This window comes from Tachypleus tridentatus, chromosome 7 (assembly GCF_004210375.1).
Source record: "Tachypleus tridentatus isolate NWPU-2018 chromosome 7, ASM421037v1, whole genome shotgun sequence".
Classification (NCBI taxonomy): domain Eukaryota; kingdom Metazoa; phylum Arthropoda; class Merostomata; order Xiphosura; family Limulidae; genus Tachypleus; species Tachypleus tridentatus.
Window position 1 is genome coordinate 102,324,806 of NC_134831.1, and position 22,146 is coordinate 102,346,951.

The following is a 22,146-nucleotide window of genomic DNA, read 5'->3' on the forward strand; positions in this document are numbered from 1 at the left end:
TATATAGTGCATAGGTACTTAAACAAGTTACATGTTTTTGTCACACACACACACACACATATATATATATGAAACATAGAACTCAGATTAGGGCTAAATCGAGAGTTGAATCTGTCTATCACGATGTTATTGTTATTAATCCGTTTAAGTTTTGTGATGGTGAATCTAGCTTATTTAACTGTCACGATGTCATTGTTTTTAATCCGTTAAAGTTTTGTAATGGTGAATCTATCACATGTAACTGGGGATCTCTCAAAATTAATGAACCAGGCTTAATACCTTACCCAGTAAGTTGTTGTTTTCAAAACCTATAGAATACAAAACGGTTCTTTGTCGTTGGTTTAGCGCAGGACTGAATTCTAATGTTGATCAACCACTGAGAGAGGTAGAGGACAATAAATAACCGATAAAACAAATGTTGTAAACATCTGATGTTTGGTTTGATAGAATAACGACAGTAGCACTGAGCTAACCTATATTTGTGTTTTATGATAGGTCTTACACCTATATATACGTTTTTTGACAGGCATTACAATTATATATATGTTTTATGACATGTTTCACACATATATGCATGTTTTATAACATGTTTTACACATATATACGTGTATTATGACAGGTTTCACGCCTATGTATGTATTTTATGACAACTTTTGCACATATATGCTTGTTTTATGACATATTTTACACCTGTATATGTGTTTTAAGTCCACCGAGGAGAACCGAACCTCTGATTTTAGCGTTGCAGATCCGTAGACTTACCGCTGTACCAGCGGGGTGCTCAAAATTAATTCGCTCATCGTGAACCGTCGATAAAATATTCACTTCCATACAAGATAAAAGACTCGATATTGTTTCTAAAACTTTTGAATATATATTTGAATATAAATCAGTATTTCTAATAACCGTTATTATAAATTGTATTATTGCCTGTATATTAAAACATATTTGCATTAAGAAAGAACATTATTTGTATCAATCTTATTGGCGAATATCATAAACTCGATACATAGTACCATTTAATTAACTTTTAAATTTAAATTATAATTGAGTTTCAGGTTGTTTGAAATCGTAACTCTTTATATAGTACTCGTTCGAGATGAATTATTTCACGTCGCAATTATAGTAGCGGGGACTACATATTGTTTTGAGATGTCTCTGTTATACAACATCTCACGTGAAGCTTGAAGGCAGCTATCAAACTCTGTACACAGCGTCACATACAATAACTATTTTACAACGAATAAAACCAACGAAACTGCTTTTATTTTCCGCAGTATCTAAAGACTTAGATTTTGTCTTATTAATGCTTGTTTTGTTTTTCCCTTTAATAAACTAGCTGCTTCGAGACTATTTTGTAAACATTTCCTATTAGAGTATATATACATACCAAAAATCAACAACAACGTAAAACGTTATCCACGTGCCACGACCAAATCGTTTTCAATCAGGAATTCGTGGAACTACATAAAACGCGGATAAACACAGTGTGAGAACCGACAAACTAAGGTGCTTGATAAACGACATATGCTGTAGAATGGAATTGTTTTTGTACTATGTTCTGTTGTGAAAATACTTCTGTGTTAAGATACGCTCATTTTTCAGTACGTTTCGTAATAATAACAGTTCATCTGCTTGTAAACAGATTTTACTAGCAATGTCTTTTCATAAGAGAGCACAAACAATATTATATTTACGTATATATTTACCTACGTTATATATATATATATATTGTTAGACCAAGTGTAAAGTTATTAAAAGACTTAGTGGTGTTACATAAATATTTTTAAGTCAAATAAAAAAACCCGTTTCATTAGGAGACGCCATTTTATCTTATTTGTTCCTCTCATCAGCAGTAAGCTGAAGTCTAAACCTCAAAATTATTTATGACTATGAAAATTATAATTTATATTTGTGGTTAAAGTTTCTCAGTCTTGTAAAATTCTTCCATTCTTATCTCAACAGTGAAGGTATTTTATTTGAATTTTTAGAGTAATTACCAAACTGTTTCTACATCTCACTCCCATACCTCATGGAAGTACGTATTGACTTGTGCCATTACTTCATTATTCCTGTAAAGTAGATATATGTCGGTAAGCTGTGTATTTATGTCTGTAAGTAACTTGTATGTTTATATCTGTAAACTGTGAGTCTGTAAATACATTGTACGTTTCTGTCTGAAAGCTGGAAGTCTGTAAATACATGGTATGTTTATATCTGTAAACTGTGAGTCTGTAAATACATTGTATGTTTATATCTGTAAACTGTGAGTCTGTAAATACATTGTACGTTTCTGTCTGAAAGCTGGAAGTCTGTAAATACATTGTATGTTTATATCTGTAAACTGTGAGTCTGTAAATACATTGTATGTTTATATCTGTAAACTGTGAGTCTGTAAATACATTGTACGTTTCTGTCTGAAAGCTGGAAGTCTGTAAATACATGGTATGTTTATATCTGTAAACTGTGAGTCTGTAAATACATTGTATGTTTATATCTGTAAACTTTGAGTCTGTAAATACATTGTATGTTTATATCTGTAAACTGTGAGTCTGTAAATACATTGTATGTTTCTATCTGTAAACTGTGAGTCTGTAAATAAATTGTATGTTTATATCTGTAAACTGTGAGTCTGTAAATAAATTGTATGTTTATATCTGTAAACTTTGAGTCTGTAAATACATTGTATGTTTATATCTGTAAACTGTGAGTCTGTAAATACATTGTATGTTTCTATCTGTAAACTGTGAGTCTGTAAATAACGTGTATGTTTATATCTGTAAACTGTGAGTCTGTAAATAAGTTGTATGTTTATATCTGTAAACTGGGAGTTTGTAAACGTTTTTTGTTTCTGTCTGTAAACTGTAAGTCTAAATATAAGGTCTGCAAGTAGACTGCTTGTTGCTCTGTGCCAGTAAACTGGAATTGTATGTTAGTTAGTGTGTTAGTTGTTCACTGTATCGGTTGTTCACAATGTTAATATATCAGATTTGTTTACCCAGTAATTAGTGTTTTTGGGATACAAGAAGCTAGTTTAGAATATACACAAATATAGAAATTGCTGTTTTTTTCAACCCACAAGGGCCGCGGGGAAGGGTAAATATTTTTTCTACTACTGAGAGGGGCGTATATTGATCGATTTGCTCTCTCCCCTGCTGGTCTAAACGAATGTAATAAATGTTTCAGGAGAGACAGTAGAGTCCAATGTTTGGACACTTGCGATGTCTTCCCTTGATCAGCGGGAGTAGATACAGTTTGACTTTGGTATTCTGTTGAAATGTTGACCACGGATATTTCTGAAGCAATATTAAGAGCGCCTCATTTAGTCCGATATGTCCGTGGGGACGCCAGAACCTACCGATATGTTTCCGCATTACTTCGTGATGCACTCAGCGGAACAAATGCCGTTGTCAGTCGCCGCTTCTGCCGCGTGCAACTTCCCGGCACACGTGGCAACCTTACAGGGGATATATCAGTCAGTTTTTCGTGGGAACGTTAATAAGGGAGAGAGAGAAGAGGGTGAATATGCGATAAATCTGCCGACGAACGAGCTTTAAATAATTATTTTTGTCTCTCTTTCAACACATTGTGGGTGGGTGATAAAATTGTTAACGAACGAGTTGTAGGCTAGACAAAAACTATGGCTCTCGTGTCAGATGGTGGATAATAGATGTAACTGTTGTCCTTATTAGTGGAATAGTTAAGAGTTCCCAGTTCACAGTTGCTAAGTGATAGTTTGTTATTGAAAAATAAAACTTGAAAATCGGTCCCCAAATTTCAGTGTTAGAATCCTTCAAACGTACCGCCTAACCATGTTCATTTTCACTGTTAAGGGACTTCCCGCGGATTATTCTGCTTGCCAATCGAAACACTAAATATCAGTATAATTCTTTTTTTTTTTTTAAGAAAACCTCCCCCACGTACTACAGTGCCTCATACCTAGTAGTCCGGACTTTAGACACACAAATCAACTGATGAGAAATCTTTATATTCATCGCCAGTAGGGTAGTAACCATTGAATAATGTGTAACATATATGTATGTACGTTTTATAATTAGAAGGTGAGATACCCTGGTACCCATTACCCACGGAACGACATTCTCCATTGCTGATCCTTTCTTGACCTGATGACCGTAGTGATATTACTGTTGTTCGTTTTGAATCTCACGAAAAGCTACACGAGGGCTATCTGCGCTAGCCGTCCCTAATTTAGAAGTGTAAGACTAGAGAGAAGGCAGTTGGTCATCACCGTCCACCGCCAACTCTTGAGCCATTCTTTTACCAACGAATAGTAGGATTGACAGTTACATTATAACGTCCCCACAGCTGAAAGAGCGAGCATGTTTGGCTTGACGAAGATTCGAACCTGTGGCCCTTATATTACGAGTCGAGAACTTTAACTATCTGACCATTATGGACTAGACTATCACTATTATTCGACATCTGTTGCGACATATTCCCTACAAGGGTTGAGTAATTATTCGTTCACATCACATCCTAGCCAGTTTTCCAAACATCTGTTTCTTTTTGTTTGTTTTTAGTGTTGTAAGCCAGCAAACTTACCGCTGAGTTACTGGTGGACACGTAAAAATGAGTTTCTAAGAACCCAAGTAAGCAGCCTAGAAGTACTACATAGGTAACTTTTCAGATATGTGGTCCGTAATTACTGACTCGATTTTCATGAACACGAGCAAATGCGGCTGGAAGCTTTTGATTTTGTTACCACGTTGCTAAGTGTTATACCTAGCCTCGTACTTTGGAATTAAAGGGTTCTCTTTCGTAACCAAAGGCTTCACTTTCCGATCCGGAGGTGTGGTTGACGAATCTGTTGCTAACCTATAAACTTTATTAATTCTTTGTTTTTTAATTTCGCACAAAGCTACTCAAGGGCTATCTGTGCTAGCCGTCCCTAATTTAGCAGTTTAAGACTAGAGGGAAGGCAGCTAGTCATCACCACCCACCGCCAACTCTTGGGCTACTCTTTTACTAACGAATAGTGGGATTGACCGTCACATTATAACGCCCCAACGGCTGAAAACTTTATTAAATTTTGAGTTAATTGACTACACGTCCCTTACTGACCACGTGAAACTTTCTCAGAAGTGTGACGTCATCATCAGGGTAAAGATCTCGCATTCAGAACTTAATTTCCATTTTCGTGAGTCCATTTTAAACAAAGTAAATGTTCTCAGCACTTATTATTTGTTACTACATGCATTAGTACGTAACGAAATACACTTACACTGCTGAGAGAAAATATCGACTGGACTTCCTTTAAATTAACCAGCGAGAGAAAACAACAACAACTGTGTACCAAATTGAGATCGTTAACATAAAAAGAAGTTTTAAAGTCGCATATCTAATTAATAATTAATTTACTAACTTTCTAACTGTAATAAAGTATTAATACGTTTGATGTCTTGCATAATTCTTGTCCTGCCAACAGAAACTGGTGAAAGAATGACCTTCATTGTATATTATGTAAATAACAAACCCTTTAAAAAAGTATACCTGTTCAACACAGTACATTCATAGAAGTTACCCTTATTAAGTTTCATAATACCTCATTAACTTGGCTTAATAAGCACGTGATGCTGGAGAAAGAACATTTCACAATTGTGAAACTGACATATGCTCTTGCGCCGTAAACTTAGATCAGTACAAAAGGAGGAATGGGTGAGACCGCGACCTCTAGCGTGAAAAGAAAGAGGGAATTCGACAGCAATCATAAGAAACCGTCAACCAAATCACCACCTTTGTAAACAGGCAGGCCTAAACATCTCGATATAGGGCGTTAAATTTGGTTTGATTTGTTTGTTTTGAATTTCGCGCGAAGCTACTAAAGGGCTATATGCGCTAGCCGTCCCTAATTTAGCAGTGTAAGACTAGAGGGAAGGCAGCTAGTCATCACCACCCACCACTAACTCTTGGGCTACTATTTTACCAACGAATAGTAGGATTGACCGTCACATTATAACACCCCCACTGTGTTCTCAATGGGTAAGAAAACATAAAACGTAAGGAGTTCTCTTGTTACATAATTTACTTTCGGTAAAACATAAATTTTGCATGGCTGATTATATAATGTCATTTTCTAAAAATATTTAAAATTTATTTTAGTCGCTACACAGTTTGTAATGTGTTTTTTATTTACAGAATAATTAAATTAAATGTGTTTAATAGGAACTAAGGCACAAAACAAGTTCTGTCGTCATACAAACGATACAGCAAAACTATTAAACACTCGTTTTGGTAAAGAGAGTCATTCAACACATAAAACTAACTGCTTTATTTAGTATCTGCATAAACTGGGCAAATGGTACACTGGCTACAGTGGTGACATCAAGTGAGCATAGATGCCATATGTTTCCCTCGGTGGACTGAGTAGCTAGCCTGATGTCGCTTTGCTATAAGCGTGTTGGTTGTCCTTTGTTGTTGTTTTTTTTTGGCCCAAATTTAAAATTTCGTAAAGTCAAAGTCGATTGTTATTTATATGAAATCTGAAGAAATGTATCTGAGGACGGCTAGTATGGGTATTAAAACATTTACTAATAAAGCTGATAACAACGTCTCGACCTTCTTAAGACATGTGTCCGGCAACGGTCAGTTACATACTCTTTCTGTTGACCTGAAGATGTCCTAAGAAGTTCGAGACATTGTTCTCATCTTTATGTATATGTATTTACTTCAAGTGGGTTTCTCGTCACTACGAATCTGTAAATAATTCTGACATGTCTCAATCACTGAGGGAAAACGTTACGTGCCTTGAATTTCAAAGTTTAAAACATTTTGTGACTAAAGTGAACCAATAAAGAAATATCAAATCTGTTTTTCGCTTTCAACGTTCAATGTTTTAAATTTGTTCAAGAAACTGTTGAGTGTCCCAGATGTGAGTAACTCGTATGAGCAAAAATTCTAGACGAGATTTAATCTTCATTTTATTTGGATTAAGACACTTATAGAACTTGTAAATTATTTATTTAGCAAATTAGTTACGGGTCCCTAACTTTGGTGGTTACATAACCCTCGTAATACTGTCGTACTAACATTCAGCATTAAAAATATAACCAGCAATGCCATCATAGTGCAGTTTTTCCTATCACGTTTGGGGTTCGTTATATAGTTTACACAATAAATGAATAATTCCGTTCATGCCTTGTGATCAATTCTGTACACTGAGTAAATAAAATAGGTTTCATTCCCTTTTATTTAACACACAAGAAATGGACCCCATTCCAAATTGTTTATCTACAAATGTACATTTAGGTCCATGACTCCGTTGTTTGCGGGATGGTTACAAATCCAATCGGTTCGGCATGATAACGCGGTTAAGGCGATCGACTCGTAATCCGAGGGTCGCGGGTTCGAATCTCCGTCACATCACACATGCGCGCCCTTTCAGCCGTGCGGGCGTTATAATGTGACGGTCAATCCCACTATTCGTTGGTAAAAGTGTAGCCCAAGGGTTGGCGTGGATGATGATGACCAGCTGTCTTCCCTCTCGCCTTACACTAATCCGTGATGACGAGAAAACCCACTTGTAGAGAAAATTATACATTTAAAACGGGTGGTATGGGTGGAGAAAGCTCTAATAGAGGAGCTTTCTCTACCCATACCAGCCGTTTTAAAATATATGATAGTCTTACACTGCTAAATAAAAGGACGGCTAACGCAGATAGTCCTCGTGTAGCTTTGCACGAAATTTGAAAACAAAACAAATAAACAATTCCAACCAACTGAACACCTTTAATGAACCTAATCGTTTCCTGTATAGGAAAGCCTAACCGTAATTAATAAATAATAATAATTAATAAATGTAGTTTTGATGGTATTTTTGGTTACATTTTGATGTCTGATATTTTAATCAAAGCTACATAAACAAGCCCAGTTAAAGTATTTAATGCCCAAAGCCTACACCTCGTGCTAATCGCAACAAGAAACTGTTGTAATGTATAAAACTCTTTCACTCGTTTAAACCATTGGCAAAACAACGTGAATTGTGTCGGTCATGCTCAGTGTATAAATATGTGTTTCTTTCTTTGTGAATTTCTCATAAATCTACATGTGGAGATAGCTAGCCAACAACACCTATTTCCAATTTTAGGATTAAACTTGTCGAACCGAAGTAGGTTTTGACTGCCACACTTATAACGCACCCACAGCCCCAAAGTGCGGAGAGCAATTTATTTCTTTCGTGTGTGTGCATGGTAAAGAAACACAACCAGGAAACTCAAATTCCACAGTCAGTCCAGCACCATAACCAATAGGGCAAGTCCCGACCTTGATGTAAAATAAACTTCAGGCCTTTTGAGTGAACGTAAAGATTTCTATTTGGTAGCGTTATCGATGTTAAAATGGCGGTTATGAAACTGCCACAATAAAGTGTCGATTCTGTCAAAGCTATTTAAACGAAATGTTCAGTATCGAACAGATTATTATTTTCAATTAATTATTTTCACTCTGATCGTTAACTCATAGTGTAATTATAATGTTTTCTGTTTCCTTGTTATTGAAACCAAAGGATAATTCATCTTCGTACACCAACATTATGACAATACAATAGTATATATTTAAAAGCCAGCAAGTGTAGAAATACGCCCTAACACAATGGAGCTTACGATATTTGAGTCCAAATTTTGGATCTTGGAAATTACATCACCGAACATCGCCAATCGTAACTGGGTAATATTTTTATAGCTGAGCAATAAATAAAACAGTTGAAATTTCAATAAAAGCTACGTGTTTGAGATTTAATTAGTAAAAACGGCAAAGAAAGAAGTCAGTTTTAGATTTAACCAATTAAAATTATAAACAATAAGAAGTTTCGGATACAAAAAGTTCAAACACAAGCTTAAAAATATGTTTTGTTTTTAGTGAATATTCCATAAGTATCGTGACAAAAAATCAGGGTACTTTCAATGATAACTATGATACTCTGTGACGTAATCTCACGACGATAGTACTTTGTTGTAGAACCGTCAGACAATTCCACAAAAGGTCACAGGTCCAGAAGCCTTCCGCAGGAAATAGAATCGATACCTACCAGGAAGGCGGGTATTTCTGCGAGTACTTATAATAAATGATTCACTGTTTTGAGGTGAACCATGGAGGGTCAGTCGAGAGTTTTGAAATTGGAGACTTTGTTTGTGGAGTCTGGTGAAAACAGAAAGAGATGACCACCCTTTACACATGTGGAGTCAATGTGTAGTTATTTGCAATATATCTCTCGATGTACGGAATCGATGTCCAGTTTGTGTTCTGGGTATAGAGCCGATGTGAATAAAGTTTATTAAATACGTCGTTTACTTTAGATGTTTCAAAAACCAGTTTATTCAGTTGAGATTTGTAGGCATGATGTGTTATATATGGCGCCTGAATGTGTATGCTACACACGTAATACATCAAGAATGGTGAACTGTGTACATTTGTTATAAATCAAAATGTTATGTTATATGGTTATATCTACTATACGCAATATACATTAAACACTGTTAATCGATGTAATAATGTTGTTACATTGTTCATAGATCAGGATTCTGTGTTATATAGTGCTATCTACTGTACACAACAGACACCCAACATGTTAACAGACATAATAATGTTAGATTGTTTATAGATCAGGATGCTGTGTTATATAGTTATATCTACTATACACAATAGACATCCAACATGTTAACAGACATAATAATGTTAGATTGTTTATAGATCAGGATGCTGTGTTATATAGTTATATCTACTATACACAATAGAGATACAACATGTTAACAGACATAATAATGTTAGATTGTTTATAGATCAGGATGCTGTGTTATATAGTTATATCTACTATACACAATAGACATACAACATGTTAACAGACATAATAATGTTAGATTGTTTATAGATCAGAATGCTGTGTTATATAGTTATGTCTACTATACACAATAGACATACAGCATGTTAACAGACATAATAATGTTAGATTGTTTATAGATCAGAATGCTGTGTTATATAGTTATATCTGCTATACACAATAGACATACATGTTAACAGACATAATAATGTTAGATTGTTTATAGATCAGGATGCTGTGTTATATAGTTATATCTACTATACACAACAGATATACAACATGTTAACAGACATAATAATGTTAGATTGTTTATAGATCAGGATGCTGTGTTATATAGTTATATCTACTATACACAATAGACATCCAACATGTTAACAATTTTGTTGACAAGACTTCTAGACTCTTTGCTATCACGCTTCACGAAGTTGGAACTTTTCACAATTGACTGCGATCCACACGCACAGGAAACTACTTTCTCTTCAGACAACGTCTTATCCCGCAGTCAAATTAAAGACACTTTGTCAACATCTGAGGACCTCCCGTCGCTGAGATGGCATCCGATACGATTAACCCGCGAGTGGTGTTATTTTCATTCAAATCTGTGTGACCTGTAATGGAGAACAAACTAGCCCCACGATCACTTACTTTCAGAGTAGTGACAGTATCGTAGCTCAATATGAGACATTTGAATTTCATGGGCCTGGTTCCGGTACTGTAGCGATTGCTTCGTGTCATTAATGGGAACAAGAGGAAAATTTGCCGGCTGGTGCATTAAGGGGAACACCGTCCGTCTTCACGGAAGCGGCCTTCGGCCAAGTAATTCCTCTGCAGCTAACATTAAAGACGTTGGAGCGGCTCGAATGCATTCAGCTCGCTTCATGCATGCGTGCGAGTATTCATTTGGGCCTCAATAAGGACGTCCTCACAGTCAACACCACACGAGTTGAAAGACTAATATATTCCGTATAATGGGATACAAATCCATTACACTGTTTCGGTTCGTGTTGGTTCTTTTTTTCCCTCCTTTAGATGTTCTGTCACTTTATTGTCCATCTACTTGCAAATTTCTCGTGAATTTTAACGGAAAAAGATCCCTTGGAATATCCGGTCTGTTAAGCAAACTAGCACGTGCACGCTCATCCACTTCCTATTATTGACCATTATAATCATAAATGACTGTGCATATATTAAACATTTGCCACGTATGTGCAGACAACGTTTCATATAAATGGACCGTTGTCCTTGGTTTCGCTTTTCCATTTAAGTGGCCATCATCTTTATTGTTATTTCGAAACCATATTGTTGCAGTTTTCTCGCGTGTGCACTGTTGATAAACAATTTTTAACTGAATTTTACAAAAAAACGTGGCAATCGTAATGTATATGTATCGATAGGGGACTAATGAATATAAACTGATGGTGGAAACGTTGATGGTTTCTTTAGTCAGGATTGATATATTCTAAAACGTTATATGTAGGATATGTATACCATACCGAATCTTGGATTCTTAAATTTTAAACCGTTATATGTAGGATATGTATACCCCACCGAATCTTGGATTGATATATTTTAAAACGTTATATGTAGGATATGTATACCCTATCGAGTCTTGGACTGATATATTCTAAAACGTTATATATAGGATATGCATACCCTAACCGGATCTTGGACTGATATATTCTAAAAAAAACGTTATATATAGGATATGTATACCATACCGGATCTTGGACTGATATATTCTAAAAAACGTCATATGTAGGATATGTATACCATACCTAGTCCTGGACTAATATATTCTAAATCGTTATATGTAGGATATGTATTCCATACCGGATCTTTGACTGATATATTTTAAAACGTTGTATATAGGATATGTATACCTTACTCATTCATGCCGTGATGACCAGGTGGTTAAGGCACTCGACTCGTAATTTGAAGGACGCGGGTTCGAATCCCCGTCACACCAAAACATTCTTGCCCTTTCAGCCGTGGGGGCGTTATAAGTGACGATTAATCCCACTATACGTTGGTAAAAGAGTAGCATCAGAGTTGGCGGTGGGTGGTGATGACTAGCTGCCTTTACTCTAGTCTTACACCGCAAACTTATGAACATTTGTGTAGCTCTGCGCAAATTTCATACAAAGAAACGGACCGAATCTTCGACTGGAACTCTTCAATATTAACTCTCCATAAAATTGAAGTTTCTGGCGACTTGTTTCAGAGTTTATGTTTTTCCAGTCATTCTCCTTATAGGGATTGCACCTGAAATCCTTAGTGTAACGAAACTGTCAACATTGTATCACTCTTCAACCTGATACCTTTAAATTTCATGAGCTATTTAAGAATTTTCATTTTCCGCAATAATACACATTAGTGCAACAATGATACTTCATCAAACATGTGTTACATCCACTATTGCTCTGGAAGTTGTGATACCTCATCAAACATGTGTTATATCCACTATTGCTCTGGAAGTTGTGATACCTCATCAAACAAGTGTTACATCCACTATTGCTCTGGAAGTTGTGATACCTCATCAAACATGTGTTACATCCACTATTGCTCTGGAAGTTGTGATCCTCATCAAACAAGTGTTACATCCACTATTGCTCTGGAAGTTGTGATACTTCAACAGACATGTGTTACTTCCACGATTTCAGTTATTTTCGTTACAATTCGTATAGAATCTGAACTGCTTGAAATATTTCACGTAAATCAAGTGAGTGAACCTCAATTGATTAGTTTAATAGATCTTTTCATGGACAGATCACATCCATCAAGTTCCCCATTCTAGTCCGTAATGACGTCATAACAAAACCCGAGGAAACAGTTTTGCTAACACAGAGAAGAAACTGACACCTTGTTGTTACAACCAGTTTATTTGTTCTTTAATGATCTAATCCAAATTACCTGATCTTCTTGTAAAGCTTACACTCTAATCCCACTTTATTTAGTCATAAATCTACATTTCTGCTTCTAGATATTTGCCCAGTTGAAGATTTTTGAAGTTGGTTCATAACATACACGATTCTGTCTTGAACTGGACTAGAGTTGGCCTAGCATTCAAAGTCTCGTGCTACGGATCCCAGGCTTTGGGTTTCGAGTGTTTCATAAAAGTAACAGTTATTCTCGTTATTTAAATAAAAGAACCCGACAAAGTCATTGTGTCAACGGGTGCATCTAACTGACTGACTTTTCTTTGGTCAATAATTCAAAATTAGGAACGACTATACCTAAACCCCAGGAATTGCTGGACAGACCATATAGTCCACTTGTATACAGTTTGTTTAGCATTATCACATTTAGTGAAAGACTTAACACTTTTACGTTTTTCATTGCAAAAGACCCAACTTAATACATTAATTGAAACGAGTTTTCACATTACAGACTGTAAACTTGAAGTGCATTAAAATAACGAAAGACTCATACATGTGATGGGTATATATATAGACTACTGTGATGTTTAAAATGGGGAATGTATTCTACACCATATTGTTTGTAGAATGCGTCAATCACTTTGTAATAACCCGTTTAATAGGCCTAATGCATTAATAGTATTAATGGTACCATGTCTGGTCTCTGTGTTGGTGAAACTGGAGGTGTTTACGTTACTATAAAGTTTACTTGTTGCATTTCCAAACAACTTTCCCTTCTGTATCTTCAGGTGACGTGTATGCTAATAAATCTAACAAAGTTACGGACACACTAAATGTTGCGATCAAGTTTTACAAATCCTTTAGGACTCTACATGGACTCCATGTGTAATTCTTTGATTACTCGACTCCTTGTCACAGCAATACTAGTTTCTCCATTAAGGTTGATCACTTACAACAATGATTTCTCCACATGGTACCATTGACTACAATGATTTTTTCCAGTAGGTACAAGTTACAACAATGATTTTTCCACATGGTACCATTGACTACAATGATTTTTTCCAGTAGGTACAAGTTACAACAATGATTTCTCCACATGGTACCATTGACTACAATGATTTTTTCAGTAGATACAAGTTAGAACAATGATTTCTCTACATGGTACCATTGAATACAATGATTTTTTCCAGTAGGTACAAATTACAATAATAATTTCTTCACATGGTACCATTGACTACAATGATTTTTTCCAGTAGGTACAAGTTACAATAATAATTTCTTCACATGGTACCATTGACTACAATGATTTTTTCCAGTAGGTACAAGTTACGATAATAATTTCTTCTCATGGTACCATTGACTACAATGATTTTTTTTTCCAGTAGGTACAAGTTACAATAATAATTTCTTCACATGGTGCCATTGACTACAATGATGTTTTCCAGTAGGTACAAGTTACAATAATAATTTCTTCACATGGTACCATTGACTACAATGATTTTTCCAGTAGGTACAAGTTACAATAATAATTTTTTCACATGGTACCATTGACTACAATGATTTTTTCCAGTAGGTACAAGTTATAACAATGATTTCTCCACATAGTACCATTAACTACAATGATTTTTTCCAGTAGGTACAAGTTACGACGATGATTTATCTACTAGGCACCAATAAGAACAATCATTTGTCCATCATTTACCAGAGGGAAGAATGATTTCTCCATTATACACAAGTTAAAATAATGATTTATCGACTAGGTACCTAGGGCCTGGCATGGCCTAGCGCGTTAAGGCGTGCGCTTCGTAATCTGAGGGTCGCGGGTTCGCGCCCGAGTCACGACAAACATGCTCGCCCTCCCAGCCGTGGGGGCGTTATAATGTGACGGTCAATCCCACTATTCGTTGGTAAAAGAGTAGCCCAAGAGTTGGCGGTGGGTGGTGATGACTAGCTGCCTTCCCTCTAGTCTTACACTGCTAAATTAGGGACGGCTAGCACAGATAGCCCTCGAGTAGCTTTGTGCGAAATTCCAAAAACCAAACCAAACGACTAGGTACCACTGATGATAGTGATTTCCGCACGAGACACTACTAACAACAATGGTTTTCTTCACTAGGTTACAATTGATTTTTGAATGTTTCAAGCAGTTTACATGTAATGAACTATTGGTATGTTCAATTTCTTAGCACCCAAAAATAGATATAAATAATATTGCTGTGATGTGTATCAATATTTATCAACCTCTTTATCGAAATAAATACCGAGCCTATTAATCCAAATTTTCAAACAAACCGACAACAGTCTTACTGCAGCGTTGGGTGTGGGGGTGTGCCCCTTAGGAGGCGAAAATGATTTCTTTGGGGGAGTCGCGTGCGATTAAGGTAGAGTCAGCAGTGCAATAATGGAAAAATAAGCGTTTTCATACATATTTTTATTAATGAAAATAATAAGTAATTACTACAACACATAACACATTTGTTATAACACATAACACACTTTAATGTGAATCAGTGTAATATATTTCGTCATTTAACTTATTCTTTCATTCGCGGTGTACCCCGCTAGTACAGCGGTAAGTCTGCGGACTAACAACACCAAAATCAGGGGTTCGATTCCCCTCGGTGGGCTCAGCAGATAATCCAATGTGGCTTTGTTGTAAGAAAAACACTTATTTTCGAGTAGGTTGTGTACGTCATATGCGACAAGTACCGCCATTAGAACGAAAAATGTTTGTTGTGCTTGTTTGCTTTTATCAAACAAGTTATGATGGCGGCAGTAACTGCTGTTTATTTTATTTCAATTTAACCCAGGAACGATTCACCCAAATTCATGTAATAATTATGCTACAAACATTATGTACAACTCCGAAGAGCTGCTTTTTACGACATAGTTATTTCCAGAAAGTGACTTCTTTGCGAACTTTCTTCAATTATATTACAACGCGCAAATTTGAATTTCGCGCAAAGCTATCTGTGCTAGCCGTCCCTAATATTGCAGTGCAAGACTAGAGGGAAGGCAGCTAGTCATCACCACCCACCGCCAACTCTTGGGCTATTCTTTTACCAACGAATAATGGAATTGACCGTCACATATAACGCCCCCACGGCTGAAAGGGCGAGCATGTTTGGTGCGACGGGGATTCGAACCATACAGCGATATAAAATACTGTCAATCAAAAATTTAGGCTTAGGAATTACTACGAGAAATCTTACCTCCAGCGCCTAGTGCCACAGCGGTAAGTCTGAAGGCTTTCAGCGTTAAAAACTGGGTTTCGATACCCGTGTTGGGTGCATCAAAGATAGTCCATTGTATACGGCTATGTGTTTAACAACAAACGAACAAAGAAAAGCCTAATTCAGCTCCTGACGCCAGAACGGAGATGGTTCTCCTTCAGTGTGGATAGAGTTACGAAAGAAATAACACATAAATATTTCAAGTTACCCACGTTTATATTACGTGTTCTAATAGCTAGCGAGCGTCGTCTTTGGTCTGAATGATGGAAATAGAGAAGTATTTCCGTTCCTCTAAAGAAAGAGACTGGAATATCAAAGATTTAAACGTGTTTTTTACTGGAATATCAAAGATTTAAACGTGTTTTTTACTGGAATATCAAAGATTTAAACGTGTTTTTTACTGGAATATCAAAGATTTAAACGTGTTTTTTACTGGAATATCAAAGATTTACACGTGTTTTTACTGGAATATCAAAGATTTAAGCGTGTTTTTTACTGGAATATCAAAGATTTAAACGTGTTTTTTACTGGAATATCAAAGATTTACACGTGTTTTTATTGGAATATCAAAGATTTAAGCGTGTTTTTTACTGGAATATGAAAGATTTAAAAATGTTTTTTACTGAAATATCAAAGATTTAAACGTGTTTTTTACTGGAATATCAAAGATTTAAACGTGTTTTTACTGGAATATCAAAGATTTACACGTGTTTTTACTGGAATATCAAAGATTTACACGTGTTTTTACTGGAATATCAAAGATTTAAACGTGTTTTTTACTGACTATAAATTTCTGCAAATACTTTAAAAACTGCAGGAGAAGAACAAGTGACTCTCTTAGCTGTGGAAAGAACTGGAGTCTCACTGTATTTGTTCGGATATCTCAGTAAGATTATGTCAGTAATTAACTGTCTTTTTATTAATTGTTTGGTTTCCACGGTCGAAAAGTTAGTGATTTTTCTAGTCTCGTTGTCAGCAGTTCATATGGTTCTGAAATGTTATTAACAATAAAGCTGACAACTCCCCCCCCCGCTCTCCACCCAGTGGCACAGCGACATGTCTGTGAAATTAGAAAGCTAAAAACTAGGCTTCGATACCGCGTTGGACAGAGCACAGATAGTCTATTGCTTAGCTTTATGTTTAAGTAGAAACAAACAAAGCTGACACAAGTAATCATTCGGCAACGAAATTATCCAAAGTATTCTGTTTTAGGCTAAATTTAGATCGAAAAGATTGTTTGAAACAAAGAGGTGGTCGAGATGGAAAATTTGAAGACCAACATACACACAGCTTCACAAAGAGCTATCTGTGCTCTGCCTATCAAGGCTACCAAAAACCCAATTTTTAGCGTTATAAGCCTTCAGACTTCCCGCTAAGCCACAAGAGGGCTTTCACGAATGAGATCCTTTATGTTAATAACAAAAATTTAACATTTAAGTCAGTTAAAACGGTGGGCCAGGGGTAAGTCTTTAGGTTTATAACGCTAAAATCGGGGGTTCGATTCTCCTCGGTGGACAAAGCGGACAGCGCTATGTAGCTTCGATATAAGAAAGAACTTGAAGGTTTTACTTCCCAGTGGCGGACTTCTCTTCTTGTAGCTCAGTGCTTAATAACAAATAAAGATTTAATAGGGTAAAAGAACAACAACAAGAAAATTCATTTGACTTCTGTGAGTAATAAACATTAACCTTTGTCGTATTGTTTTTAACAGGAACCACACCACGACCTCGAACATTGAGAACTCTCGACTCCTTCAGTGTTCCATGAAGAATGGTTGAAACAAAAGACAAGTATTCTAAAGACTCTTGAACAGTAGGTACGTTTACAAAATGTATTTTTATCGAATCTGGGATTTGGTACATTAATGCAAAAGCTAAAAAAAGAAACATGTCCGACTACATTCATCCCGGTGTATCAGAGGTTTAGTTAATATAAATGTTAGTATTCTAAAATTAGTTTCTTTGTATAGTAGTTGTTTATAGAAGAAACCGTACTGGACTAGTTGTGTCCACCACCCACGAGAAATCAAACCCCTGTTTTATTTCATTGGAAATCCGTACAGCAGATTAAATAAACTGAATAATTATCCACCAAAGTTATACATGAACGGATCATCTTTACAGACTGATACTTCTGCTAAATTTTTAGGATTAACTTATGATACCAAATGAATATGGATATTGTTAGTATGCTGTAAAATGTAGTCTTGTAAAATTTGCTCTTTTTCCAGAAGTCTTTCAGGTCAAGATCAAATCCTATAATAAAAACCTACAAAACATACATTAGATCTATAATAGAATACGCATATCCAACCTGGATAAACATAACACAAAAACAATTACACAAAATATACAGAATTCAATCTTAACTACAGTCTATAAAGTACCACGTAGCACTACATCCACATTCATGTACAAGTATACAAATATAGAAACAAGACTCTTGTATAATGTACTAAATTATTTTAATAAAAAGTGGCTTAAAAATGACGTATGTGTGGTCTCGACAGATACAACGTACATGACGAGCATAGTCCTAAGTACCTCTCTCCTATAAATATAGGCCCGGCGTGACCAAGCGTGTTAAGGCGTGGGACTCTTAATCTGAGGGTCGCGGGTTCGCATCCCCGTCGCGCCAAACATGCTCGCCCTTTCAGCCGTGGGGACGTTATATTGTGACAGTCAATCCCACTATTCGTTGGTAGAAGAGTAGCCCAAGAGTTGGCGGTGGGTGGTGATGACTAGCTGCCTTCTCTCTAGTCTTACACTACTAAATTAGGGACGGGTAGCGCAGATACTCCTCGAGTAGCTTTGTGCGAAGTTCCAAAACAAACAAACCTATAAATATATATTCAAGAAACGTAAATCAAGCTGGCCACCCTGCACTAGACACTTAAAATTAGTATAATTTTTTCATATTGTTTTATTTTATTATTATTATTTTATTTTTTCGATAAATATATATGGAAAAAAGGAAATAAATATATTCATATAAGAATAAAAGTACAAAAATAAAAATAGAATAAAATAGGAAAATAATTATAAATAGATAAAGTAAAAAAAATGGCAAATCAAGACAATAGACGGACATTGCCCTAAATAGGGCTGGAGTTCTGTGGGATACTCTGGCCCAAAAGTACTAAACAACAACATAGTAGTAACCGACATGTAAGCTAGGCATGGAGGAAAAGATCCGGTGCACCGGACCCTCCTGGGTATTTAAAACATACCCAAATACCCACACAGAAGAAGCGAAATCCGTGAACTTACCATCGGGAACTTTTAATCAAGTGGCTTATTAACATTTTAGCGGCAGTATGATTCCAGATATGTAATAGGTTATCTGTGCTCTGTGAAACGTAGTATCGAAACCCGATTTTCAGCTTTATAAGCCTTCAGAGCCACCGAAGGGAAACAATATATATACAAATGTTCTACGTAGATAGTATTATAAACTATGAGCGAACCTATAGCCACAGAAGGTGTTTTCTGATGAATATATACTTAACTCACATATCTTATCTCGGTAGTAAGGGGGCAGACAATATATAATTTACTGAGATATTTGAGTAAATTATATGTGAATTTGTTCTTCCACCAATATAACATATCCCAATAAATTATATGTTGATTGTCTTTCTACCAGTGTAACATATCCCAATAAATTATATTTTGACTGTCTTTCGACCAATATAACATATCCCAGTAAATTATATGTTGACTTGTCTTTCTACCAATGTAACATATCCCAGTAAATTATATGTTGGCTGTCTTTCTACCAATATAATATATCCCAGTAAATTATATGTTGATTGTCTTTCTACCAGTGTAACATATCCCAATAAATTATATGTTGACTGTCTTTCTACCAATGTAACATATCCCAGTAAATTATATGTTGACTTGTCTTTCTACCAATGTAACATATCCCAGTAAATTATATGTTGACTTGTCTTTCTACCAATGTAACATATCCCAGTAAATTATATGTTGGCTGTCTTTCTACCAATATAACATATCTTAGGAAATTATATTTTGACTGTCTTTCTACCAATATAACATATCCCAGTAAATTATATGTTGACTGTCTTTCTACCAATATAACATATCCCAGTAAATTATATGTTGGCTGTCTTTCTACCAATATAACATATCCCAGTAAATTATATGTTGACTGTCTTTCTACCAATATAACATATCCCAGTAAATTATATGTTGACTGTCTTTCTACCAATATAACATATCCCAGTAAATTATATGTTGACTTGTCTTTCTACCAATGTAACATATCCCAGTAAATTATATGTTGGCTGTCTTTCTACCAATGTAACATATCCCAGTAAATTATATTTTGACTGTCTTTCTACCAATATAACATATCCCAGTAAATTATATGTTGACTGTCTTTCTACCAATATAACATATCCCAGTAAATTATATGTTGGCTGTCTTTCTACCAATATAACATACCCCAGTAAATTATATGTTGGCTGTCTTTCTACCAATATAACATATCCCAGTAAATTATATGTTGGCTGTCTTTCTACCAATATAACATATCCCGGTAAATTATATGTTGACTGTCTTTCTACCAATATAATATATCCCAATGAATTATATGCTGACTGTCTATCTACCAGTGTAACATATCCCAATAAATTATATGTTGACTGTCTTTCTATCAGTGTAGCATATCCCAGTAAATTATATGTTGACTTGTCTTTCTACCAATGTAACATATCCCAGTAAATTATATGTTGGCTGTCTTTCTACCAATATAACATATCTTAGGAAATTATATGTTGACTGTCTTTCTACCAATATAACATATCCCAGTAAATTATATGTTGACTTGTCTTTCTACCAATGTAACATATCCCAGTAAATTATATGTTGGCTGTCTTTCTACCAATATAACATATCCCAGTAAATTATATGTTGACTTGTCTTTCTACCAATATAACATATCCCAGTAAATTATATGTTGACTGTCTTTCTACCAATATAACATATTCCAGTAAATTATATGTTGACTTGTCTTTCTACCAATATAACATATTCCAGTAAATTATATGTTGACTTGTCTTTCTACCAATGTAACATATCCCAGTAAATTATATGTTGACTTGTCTTTCTACCAATGTAACATATCCCAATAAACTATATGTTGACTTGTCTTTCTACCAATATAACATATCCCAGTAAATTATATGTTGACTTGTGTTTCTACCAATATAACATATCCCAGTAAATTATATGTTGACTGTCTTTCTTCCAATGTAACATATCCCAGTAAATTATATGTTGACTGTCTTTCTACCAATGTAACATATCCCAGTAAATTATATGTTGACTTGTCTTTCTACCAATGTAACATATCCCAGTAAATTATATGTTGGCTGTCTTTCTACCAATATAACATATCTTAGGAAATTATATTTTGACTGTCTTTCTACCAATATAACATATCCCAGTAAATTATATGTTGGCTGTCTTTCTACCAATATAACATACCCCAGTAAATTATATGTTGGCTGTCTTTCTACCAATATAACATACCCCAGTAAATTATATGTTGGCTATCTTTCTACCAATATAACATATCCTAGTAAATTATATGTTGACTTGTCTTTCTACCAATATAACATATCCCAGTAAATTATATGTTGACTGTCTTTCTACCAATATAACATATTCCAGTAAATTATATGTTGACTTGTCTTTCTACCAATATAACATATTCCAGTAAATTATATGTTGACTTGTCTTTCTACCAATGTAACATATCCCAGTAAATTATATGTTGACTTGTCTTTCTACCAATGTAACATATCCCAGTGAATTAAATGTTGACTTGTCTTTCTACCAATATAACATATCCCAGTAAATTATATGTTGACTTGTCTTTCTACCAATATAACATATCCCAGTAAATTATATGTTGACTGTCTTTCTACCAATGTAACATATCCCAGTAAATTATATGTTGGCTGTCTTTCTACCAATATAACATATCCCAGTAAATTATATGTTGGCTGTCTTTCTACCAATATAACATATCCTAGTAAATTATATGTTGACTTGTCTTTCTACCAATATAACATATCCCAGTAAATTATATGTTGACTGTCTTTCTACCAATATAACATATTCCAGTAAATTATATGTTGACTTGTCTTTCTACCAATATAACATATTCCAGTAAA

The 22,146-nt window shown here is 35.2% G+C and overlaps 1 long non-coding RNA gene across 3 annotated transcripts in view; it reads left to right on the forward strand.

The window, feature by feature from the left end:
- LOC143256312 (uncharacterized) overlaps positions 1-22,146 on the forward strand; it is a 604,741-nt gene that overhangs the window by 19,163 nt on the left and 563,432 nt on the right. For all 3 annotated transcript variants that reach the window (XR_013031238.1, XR_013031237.1, XR_013031236.1), the window contains exon 2: positions 17,653-17,757. This is a non-coding gene — a long non-coding RNA (uncharacterized LOC143256312). The remainder of the gene's footprint in view (positions 1-17,652; positions 17,758-22,146) is intronic.